Source organism: Nuphar pumila, chromosome 6 (assembly GCF_984573655.1).
Source record: "Nuphar pumila chromosome 6, dmNupPumi1.hap1.1, whole genome shotgun sequence".
NCBI classification, from domain to species: domain Eukaryota; kingdom Viridiplantae; phylum Streptophyta; class Magnoliopsida; order Nymphaeales; family Nymphaeaceae; genus Nuphar; species Nuphar pumila.
Genome location: NC_143254.1, coordinates 126710867 through 126721394, shown reverse-complemented (window position 1 = coordinate 126721394; position 10528 = coordinate 126710867).

Sequence of the window (10528 nt, the reverse complement as noted above, 5' to 3'; positions counted from 1 at the left end):
TTGGAGATTATCAGGTTTTCTTCACCTAGACTTGTTTTAGTCTAAGTGTAGGCCATCCCAAGGCCAAAATAGCTAGCTCTGTACAAAGGTGGATATTTATGCAAAATCCTACTAAATTAAGTGCCCTTTATCGTAATCCAATCAACAAGAACATTCAAAGGAACAAATGCAGCCCAAGCCATGGAGCCAAAAATGATCACCAAAACCTACCTAGAATCATAGTTACAAATATCATCCTTTTGAAAAATCCCCGCGAGAAAAAATCTTATGATATTTTCAGAATTTTGGTTTTTCTCATAGAAAACATGGAAAATATTGGTAGATATAAAAATACAAAATAAAAATAACATATATGGAAACTATAATAAGCATAACTAAATAAAAAAAAAACTCTTCGACAAATTAATGCATTAAAATCATGTTAAAACATGCAAAATAACAACCATTAAATAATTAAAATATTGTATTAAAATCGTACTATTTTCAAAACGTGTGTGACATTTTTGTTAGAATGCCTAGAACTATAATTGCAATGAAATATACCTCAGTCTTCCCTGTTTCAGAAGTACAAAATTGGTACCAAAAATTGCTTTGAGCGACCTAAAAGAAAATACATGATTTTGAACAATATGAAAATTGAATTTCTATTGAATCACAAATAAAGAAATCAGAGAATCAACCGGGTGCTCCACTTGTCTGGCAGGAGCAGTTAGTGCACGTCACCTTGTGTTGGGATGTTTCAAGTTCGAATCCCAATGGTATATATAGTTGTATAACTGGTAGGGGTCTGCCTAACCCCAGCTTTCTCTGTCGAAAAAAAAATAAAGTAGAGAAATTATCTCAGGTAAAACTTGTATAATTTTTTTTCGGTGGATCAGTTGGCTGATGAATGCAATGGTTCAAATTTTCAAATGTTAAACTTTTTTTTCATTTTTTTTGGCTTAGGTCAAAACCACTCCCACCCCCCTCTCTCTCTCACCACCGGCAAGCCTTTGATTGGTAAAACTTTTAAGGTTCATCCTACCAACTAGAAAGTTGTGACATCGCAATTTGGTGACTTTCAGAAGTCACACTTACCAAACAAGTGAAGCCCTGTTAGAGCTGTAGCTTGAACTGGAAGGTTTAAGTTGCTGAAGATTTTTTTTTCTTTTTGTTTTGTTTTCTAGGGAGAAGCTGTGGAGATTAATTATAAATATCTTTTGTTATCAATATTACTATTTTACATGTTTTTATGAAAAGGTAAAAGTTGGATATAATCCTCAGAAACTCATATCAATTTTTTTAGAAACTGGTACAAATGCTTATACATACCCATACTAGAACCTTGTACCAATGTTTATTAGAAAGTTGTATTAATTAAAAACATACATGAAACTTTTAAGGCCTGCATACCCGTGCTTGTCTCTAAAATTATGCCTAAAACTTTACTAAATCCATTTTCTTGTCAAGTCTCTTGCCAGCCCCAAAAACTAGATCTAACCTAGACCATTAATGCAACCTAGAGATATAAGTATGCTCAACACATTCATGTAATTAATGTATGTCATAATAAAAAATACGCTAAAATGCTGTCTAACACACCGATTTTGAGTGGGAGGACAAAGGGTGGACCATTTAGTGGGTGAACCATCCTCTCTCTCTCTCTCTCTCTCTCTCTCTCTCTCTCTATATATATATATATATATATATATATATATATATATATATATATATAAAGGGAGACCATCCAACCAAAAGAAAGTCCAAAATCTACAACGGATGATAATCAACGGTGTTCAACAAAGTTTTTCATTGTTTGGATTTTATATATTTGATTTTTATTATTCATTTAGTGAGCGACATGCTTTGGATTGTGAACTTTAGATGTTTAGATGTATTTTGTAAAGTGCTAAAAATCAACTGTCCACGATACTTTGTATCGTAAAATTTTAAATGCATTGTGAGTTGTTGATTTTCACATTTCAAAAAACATAGTTATATGCTGTAAAGTCTTTGTGTAAATTATATTTTTATTAAATAAATTATAAAAAACAAATATATGAAGTCCAATCGATAAGATTCTCAAGCATTGAAGGGGAGCCATCTGATCATCGGTGGTTGTAGACTTTGGACCTTCCATTAGTTGGAGGTCCCCCTTCCCTATGTATACATATAGTGCGCCTCAAGTTTTGATGTGCCCCACCCCTAAATTGGTCAATTGAATGATCATATGTTTTAAACAATCCTAATATATATGGTTTGTTTAATAAAAAACATATTTTGGATGGTATATTCATGCTCCTGTTACTTATTCAAATGCACCCTACAAAATTCAATTTTGAAAATATATGGTTACTTTTTGAAGTCAAAAAGGTAAAATTTAATGAATTTATAAAGTTACATCTTGGAAAAAGGTGTTTGACTTTTTATTTTTTCTCTAAGTTCAAAAAAACTTTTAATTGATAAAAAATAGTCATGTATTTTTAAAAGTATCATTTTTTTAAGGATATTTTAATCATTTTCATATGGTTATCTATCTAATATTAAACACAATTAGTGTTTAGATTAACTCATAATGTGTTCCTTAGGCTCCTTTTTTGTTAGATGTCGTTAGGCCCCTTTAAAAATCACATTTTTAATTTTTTTTCTCACTTCTAACACCGTAGATGTAATCTATAAGTTTTGTTTAGTAGGAACCGACTTTTGGATTGTCGGAATTTGACCTTTATAATGTTTTTTCTGGTGATCCAAAATCATTGGCTATGAAGATACCAGTTTTTCTTGGCTCATAAAAATGTTTTTTTATTGAAAAAAACATGATCAAATAATTGATTCCCACTAAATCGAGTATGATAAATACATCTAACGGTTCAGATCTATCATAAAACACTTATAAACTTATGGGGAAGAATCAGAAATGAGGTCTAATATGTTCAACTCTCTCTCTCTCTCTCTCTCTCTCTTATTTGATAAGAAAACTAGAGTTAGTCAGACTCCTACAAGATATCTCTTAAGCCCCAATGTGTCAGAGGGGACCCCGCTTACCACATGGGATGCCACCTCGGTGGTATTAATTTTTATTTTCTTGTTAACTAACGCTCCTTAGTTAGAGGTTTGTATATGGGGAATCAGCTGAGTTGATTTTACTGTTTTAACCCATTAAAAGATTTACCGATTTTTCAAAAGTGCCATTATTGTAAGGTTATTTGGTCATTTTAATAGTTGAATGGGTTTAATATTAAACTTAACTAATTTAATGGTAAAATTAACCACATATATACTAAAAATTCATTTTAAGTAAAAAGCTCACAATTTTTATGTATTGGCAAAATATGGTTTTGCCAAAAAAAGTGGTGTTAATGATGAGTTGCCAAAAACACTCTCTTTGTAAATGGTGTTGAAATGCCGTGTTTAGGCTCAGGGCCACCACCGCTTAGGGCCTCAAATGAAACAAAAATATAACGCTTATATTAAGCATGCTGAGGGATGGCAGTGGACCGGGGGAAAGCGGGGCCCCACCCCGCCTTGCCCCGTTTGGACCGCGGATGGAGGCAGGGACGAAGGTTAAAATCCATCCCCATCCGGGGGTGGAGGCGGGGATGGACGTGCACTTTTCCCTGCCCCGCCCCGTCCCCGCCATGATCCCCGCCTCATCCCCGCCCAACCACTTTTCCCCGCAATATCCCCGCCCCGCCTCATCCCCGTTTGAACCGGGGATGGAGGACATGAAACGGGGATGAAGGCAGGGGTGGAAGATAAAATCCATCCCCGCCGGGGATGGAGGCGGGGGTGGAGGATAAAATCTTGAGGCGGGGCGGGGGTGGAGACCTTGTCCCCCGCTCCGCTCCGCCCCGCCCCACTGCCCTAGTGAGGGCCTCCAATGAAAAAAAAATAAAGAAACATGGGCCTCCAATGAAATATGCTCTTGGCCTCAACTTCTCTCCAGCCCCCCTGTTTGGGCTTGCCAAAATGAAGTGTTTTAGCAAGACCAAACAGCGAAGAGAGGCATTAGGAAAACCACAACACACTTCCAATTCAAGGCTGCCAAACTGTATAATCAAGTTCGCAAACTTCACCGTTATACGCCACTAAAGTGCCAAAGTTCGAACTTCAAAACGTTTCAACTACCCAATGGCCCATTTTTTTAAAACTAATCCCGAAGTAGAAGAAGGTAGATCCATTAAAAAAAATTCTCCACTAACTTGGTCACCTTTGATGCTTAACTTTTTTTATTTTACCTAAAAAAAAAACGGATCGATACCCAAAGATCCAGCCGGATCCCGCGTCTAACGGCGAGTCAAACCGGTACATTGACCGCACGGAGAAAAGCAGTGGCTGTCTAGTTGAGAAGATGATGACATGACTTGGCAAGTCCTGTCTGCGTCAGAGCGAGCACGAACGTCTCGATCGCAGAACCTGAAATTGACCCAATAGTTATGCGACACGTAAGAGAGAAGGTAGAGTACGGTGTACTGCAGCCAATAGAAGAGTGGGGCAGGCCACGTGGGCTGAAAACTACCCGTTCGGGTGACGTCATCACGAGCGATCTGGGCAGCCATGCCGGCGCAGAAGAGGCAACGGCTAGGGCCCTCCGGCGACACCTCAAAGTACGGGGGTGGGTGGGAAAGGACGGAGGACAGTGTTGTAGATGAAATGACCAAAATGGTCTAAACCTTTCATCTATCGACGATGGTCGTCACTCGTCATGATTTTTTATTTTTAGGCAAGCTGGTGTTAGGCTACCACAACAACAGCCGCCCCCATGTGGCAGAGGGATTCGATCCTGGGCCTTCAGCTTGATTCAGGACCTCGCTTACCACATGAGATACCACCTCGTTTGTGACCCGTCATGATCTTACCATGGAAGGGCGGGGACATTTTTTTTTGGTTCTCCGTGCGTGTGATGTCAATGAATCGGATTTTATCCGAAATCCGACTGAATTCGATTATGTTTAGTTGCATTTGATTAGCCAAACCCATATCAGATTACATTCAGATGCTGGTGTGGTTTTGAATTTTTGCTGCCGAATCCGACAATATTTGAATTTGATGGATATCTGAATCCATTTACATTTAAAGAAGTGGGTAGATTTTCATCATCCGAATTTGGTATTGGCCACATCCAATCCGAATCCGAACGTTCTCTCTCTCTCTCTAACACACACACTTGCTGTTGGCAAATGCCGTCTCACCACCAACACCTAGCCTCTTTTTTTAGTTGTTTTTTTTTTGTTTTATTTTAAATTTTAAAACATAGTTTTTTTTAAATAGTCTAGCTCAAAAAGATTCAGTACGATTCAGTCCAGACTAATTCGGACTTTTTTTTTTTTTTGGAAAACCAATTCGATTAAAAAACCGATGCCGACAACATTGCAGCAAGCATTAGTTCTTAGATTCTTGTCAAAATCCTGGAATCTCAAATCTTAATTAAGAACTGGGATCTTAAAATCTTGCAATAAAATGCAGTGCATTTATTGCACCAAACAAAAGCTCCCCGTCGGCCTTTCTCTAGAATGTGTAAAAAATTCAGAGACAAATTAGCCCATCAAGGACCCCTTCGTCACCAGCAGGATACGTATCAAACTCAGGACAACCCACCGCGAGGACCGCTATATCTCCAGGTGAGTTTTGTCCCGTGTTTCAAACGCGTCCTGTGATAACTCTACAAAGAATAACCGAATAGCACACACACGGGCCCATGTGGGTGTTTACCTTTTTTTGTTGTTCAAATCAATGTTGTCAGTATCGGCAGATATTGGCAGAAAATCGATAAGGATCACCCCTGAACAAGTTATTTTCTAATAAATGAAAAATACTTAAAATCATTTTTAATATTATTTTTATAGCTTTAACACGTGTCATGTTTTGATTGGCACATAATATTTTTTAATTATTTTTTTGGCTAATTCATAACGATTCACTTGTGTATCGGTATAGATTCACGTGAATCGTTGGCCAAACCATACAGTGCTGATACGGTTCAAACACCTGCATGCTTGCTGTCACTTTTTTTTTGCATGCCTAAAAAGGCTTTTCAATAAGGCGCCCCTTGATGTGAAGATATGGAGCACGCACACACACATAGAAAACGGCAGTTCTAGTGCAATTACATTGCACATTTTAGTGTGCCGCTGCACCTGATCTGCCCTCTATGTTTTGTTGGGTCAGACAGTTGGCAGGTTCTATTCTAGAAATGGAGGGTGGTTAGGTGCAGCGGCACACTCAAAATGTGCAATGTAATTGCACCAGAACTGTCGTTTTCTATGTGTGTGCGTTTTCCATATCTTCACATTAAGGGGGGCCTTACTGAAAAGCATTTTTAGGCATGAAAAAAAATGTGATAGACAAGCCAACTTAATCGGGCACTAGACCAGGGGCGTAGCTAGGATTCATGGGGGGGGGCAAACAAGGGTGTAGCAAAAAAAAAAAAATTGGTGTGATAGTTTGGGGTTTGGGGGCAACACCACGATTTTTTTTATTGATAAAAATCTATTTCTTTCTCAACCTCAACTGAAAGTTCTTAAACATTATCTAATGACAATATATAACACTGGTGTGATAATTTGAAGTTCATAACAATGCATAAATTTTATTTATGACAAAATAAATCAAAATACAAAAGTACCAACTAAAATGAACTTTATGCATAGGAATATATGCATAGGAGCTCATTCAGAAACAAAAAATAGGATTTATCCCCAAAATGGGTAAATTATTTTTTTATTTTAAAAAAAAATTGATCAAAAATAAATTCAGTGAATTGTTTCAGGTCAGGATCAACCATACTTGGGAGTTGATTTGATTAAATCCACTCTAATCTACCTATAATTTGATTAAATCAAACTAACACATATTTGATTAGTCAAATTACCCAAAAGATCAGTGTCTCATCATCGTGCTCGGTCGGTGTCTCACCATCTCGCTCACTCAGAAGCACAGGAGCAACATTAGAGGCTTGAAGGAGAAGCGTAGGTGACCGACGTCGAAAGAGAAACTCGACCGGCGTCGGAGAAGAAGCTGGATGGTTGAGCCACGTTGGATTGATCATCGAGAGTCAGAGGATTTGGGGAGGATTAGGGCAAGGGCTAGGTCACTCAAAATCAAGATCAAAGAAGAAGAGGGGTAATAAGTTAAACGGGTCGGATCCAGCACCTGGCAAGGCAAGGGCTAGGTCACTCAAAATCAAGATCAAAGAAGAAGAGGGGTTGAGGGGTAATAAGTTAAACGGGTCAGATCCAGCATTGGCGGGGTGCCCGCCCTCGCCTGGATCCAACCCATAAATCAGGGTTGGGTTAGGACCGTGCTTTTAAGTTTTTTTTTTAACTGAGCCGAGAGGCAAGACTGGGCTGCCCCCCCCCCCAAGCTTCGACTTTGCGACCCGAGAATCAGGGCTAGGCTAGGACTGGGCTTTTAATTTATTTATTTTTTAACTGGGCCGGGAGGCAAGATTGAGCTACAACCCAGTCCTGCACCCCCCCCCCCCAGCTCCGCCTTTGCACTAGACAATAGACAAAGTTGGCATTTAGGGTTCGTAAAAGCAAAAAATAGATCATAAACCTTGTTTGGCGAGAAATCTGGCAAAGGTATCTATGAAAATTCATATTTTTCCTTTATGATCAGAAACCTACCTAAGAACAGAAGGCACTTAATCAGGCTCTATCCTAAATGGTAAAACCCAGTTGAATGTCGTAGTATGTAAAGGACAAAATTTCACTTAATTTAAAAACACAAGAAGCAAAACCATCAAAAGTGTCTTTTTTATTAATTTACGACCATCACTCCCAGAAAAACCATGGACATCTATTTAGATATGAAGGTGGTGACGGACTACAACTCCCAAGAAGCAATAGGGACTAATCAACTATTAATGCTTGAATTTGAGAAGATAGTGCATATTCAAGCACCTTTTTCTATCGACATTGAAGGCCATTTAGGCATAGGTGCAACCCACGTGAGTGATGTGGCAGCAGACATGACTTTCTTAATAGTTGACAAATCAAAGATCTAGAGTCTCAATCAAAAGCAAAAGAAGTTAGACATGTGTCAAACCCTGAAGGCATAATAATTAAGGAGTAGGGTCTACCTAAAAGGTGTGTAATGCTAGAGAGTCTTAAGAGACATTCTCTGATTTTAGAAGTTAATTAACATTAATTAAGTTTCGTTAATTATAAGATAGTTTTTTAGTTAATTTATTCTTTTGAGAAGTCATTTGTTAAGAAGAAATCCTAGTCTAGTTGATTTCTTTATGCAAGTAAGACTCAACCTAAACTTCATCTATATAATAAGGTCTTGAGGAGTTATATAAATAATTGATTAATGGATTAAGTTTTCTGAAAAGGTTTAGCCGTCCCTATCTCTTTCTCCTTTTGTCTCTCTAGCATCCCTACCTTCTAACACCCTTTTTCTCTCTTTTCCCTCTTTGACGTCCATATCTCTATGATGTCTTCTTCTTTTCTCTTTCTTTGGTCTCACTTGGCACCAAGTGTATGGTGGTGGATTCATCCTACGCAAAAGGCCCAAGCACTTCATGTATTTTTTTTCAAAGATTTAAGAAGGGTACACTGCTCGAGAAATCAATTCAGAAGCCTCTGCAACCATGGCTATGTTGTACTGTCCTCTCAAAAGCTTAACTGAGGTATTTAGCCTTCCAACTCCTTGATATTAGTTTCTTAGACCAAACCCTAAGTTGCTTTAGATTGTTTTTCATAGTCTTAAAACCAAAATCGCATCTACTTGATTAACCTGAAAAGCCTTATTTTCACTATTTGATATTCTCAACTTTTTAACAATCTATTTTATTGTTCCTTGACCTATAATAGTTTATACTAACTCTGACACACATGACCATTAAGACTTAGTTCATATTGTATTTGAACTAAAACCCTCTTTTGATTAGCCTTTGAGGTTGTTTTTAGCCTTCTCCGTTTCTGTAAGCTTTTTCTCTGAACCTCTTAAAACCTTCATCACGGTTACTCTTAGACCACTACCCCATCGTATTCAGTGGGAGTCTGTACCCTAAATACATCTAGCTTAGCCTACAAAAACCAAAAACCTCAGGTTTAATTCTCTTAGTTTCGTTGGGCTCAGACTAAAGTACCAATCTGTTGCTAACTCGGGGCTTCCTTTAGTTCCAAGTTTCAAACCTTTAAAACCAAATCTTGAGTAGGGCCTAACCTCTACCATTCAAAAACTACTTTTGAATCACTACAATTAAGGGTGTCTGTGAACCAGATTTTACCCGGACTCGATCTGTACCAAACCCTATAGGGTCAGGGTTTGGTGATAAATAATAAGGCCTAATTAGAATCCGTGTCAAAGCCGAAGCAGCCGATTAATATATGAATCCAAGTATGGTTTGTGAAATTTCATGCCAAACTTGAGACCGACTCGAGTCTGATTAAGAACCAAAAAATTTCAATGTAACAATAATAAAAAAGATATTCTTTTACTCGGTTTGGTTTATGTAATCCTTATCAGATCTGGGTACGGTTTCTCTTATAGTGGGTTCAATTAGACCTAGGTCCGGACTTGGTATCATCATCTCAAAGCATGTTTGGGTCTCGTTCCACCTGAGTCTAAACCAAACCCGACAGGTTGACACCCTTAATTAAAATTTAAAAGTTTTAAAAGCTGCCGTTTAACTAGAGATGTATTTCTGAAAATCATAATAAGAAATATTGACAATATTTTGAAAATATTGTTATTTTATTACGATACTTCACGAAGCAAAATAATCCTAATAAAGTCACAATATTTTTTAAAGGGAAATTCATATAGGGGCAAGTAAGGGGCAACATTTTGCCGCAAATTTCAAATACAAGTCTTGATTTTCTGAAATTCCAAATACGGGCCATTATTTTCCTGAAAGCTACCCAACAAAGGTCTGCATTTATTATTTTCCTTTAACTGAGGTTCAATTAAACAACAATGACCTTCATCATTAAGAGTTCAAACTGTTTATTTTTTTTATGAGTTTGAACGAGTACTTTTCAATTCTCAATGAACAATACAAGAAACCGAAAAGGAATCTCGTTTTCCAAGATGATAGGTGTCGATGTAAGGGTCATATCGGATGTTTTTAAAAAAAGTTTGTCTCATATTTGAAATTTCAAAAAAAGCATGGCCTATATTTGAAATTATAGGCCAAAGGTTAGGCCCTAAATGACATTTTCTTTTTTCTAAGTGTTATCTTGCTTTAAAATATAGTGATTTCGCCTTTCAAAAAAAATATTGTGATTTTATCATGATATTGACAAAATTTTCGTTCTACATGTTTCATGTTTTTCTTTCAAAAAAAAAAATTTGAATTGTTTTTTATATGTCAATACTTTCTAAGATTTACTGAAAAACATGTTTTTTTTATTTGTTGTGGGGATGTCCATGTCCCTTGCCAAGACAACTTGATGACGAGATTCCTCTTAGGAGATCATTGGATATCTTCTCTAGTTCGCTAAGATTGGAACTGTCACAATGAGTTTAGAGGGTGACATGAGTCTGATATGCTATGACAAACTGACATGACTCTGACATGTACAAACAATATTTTACT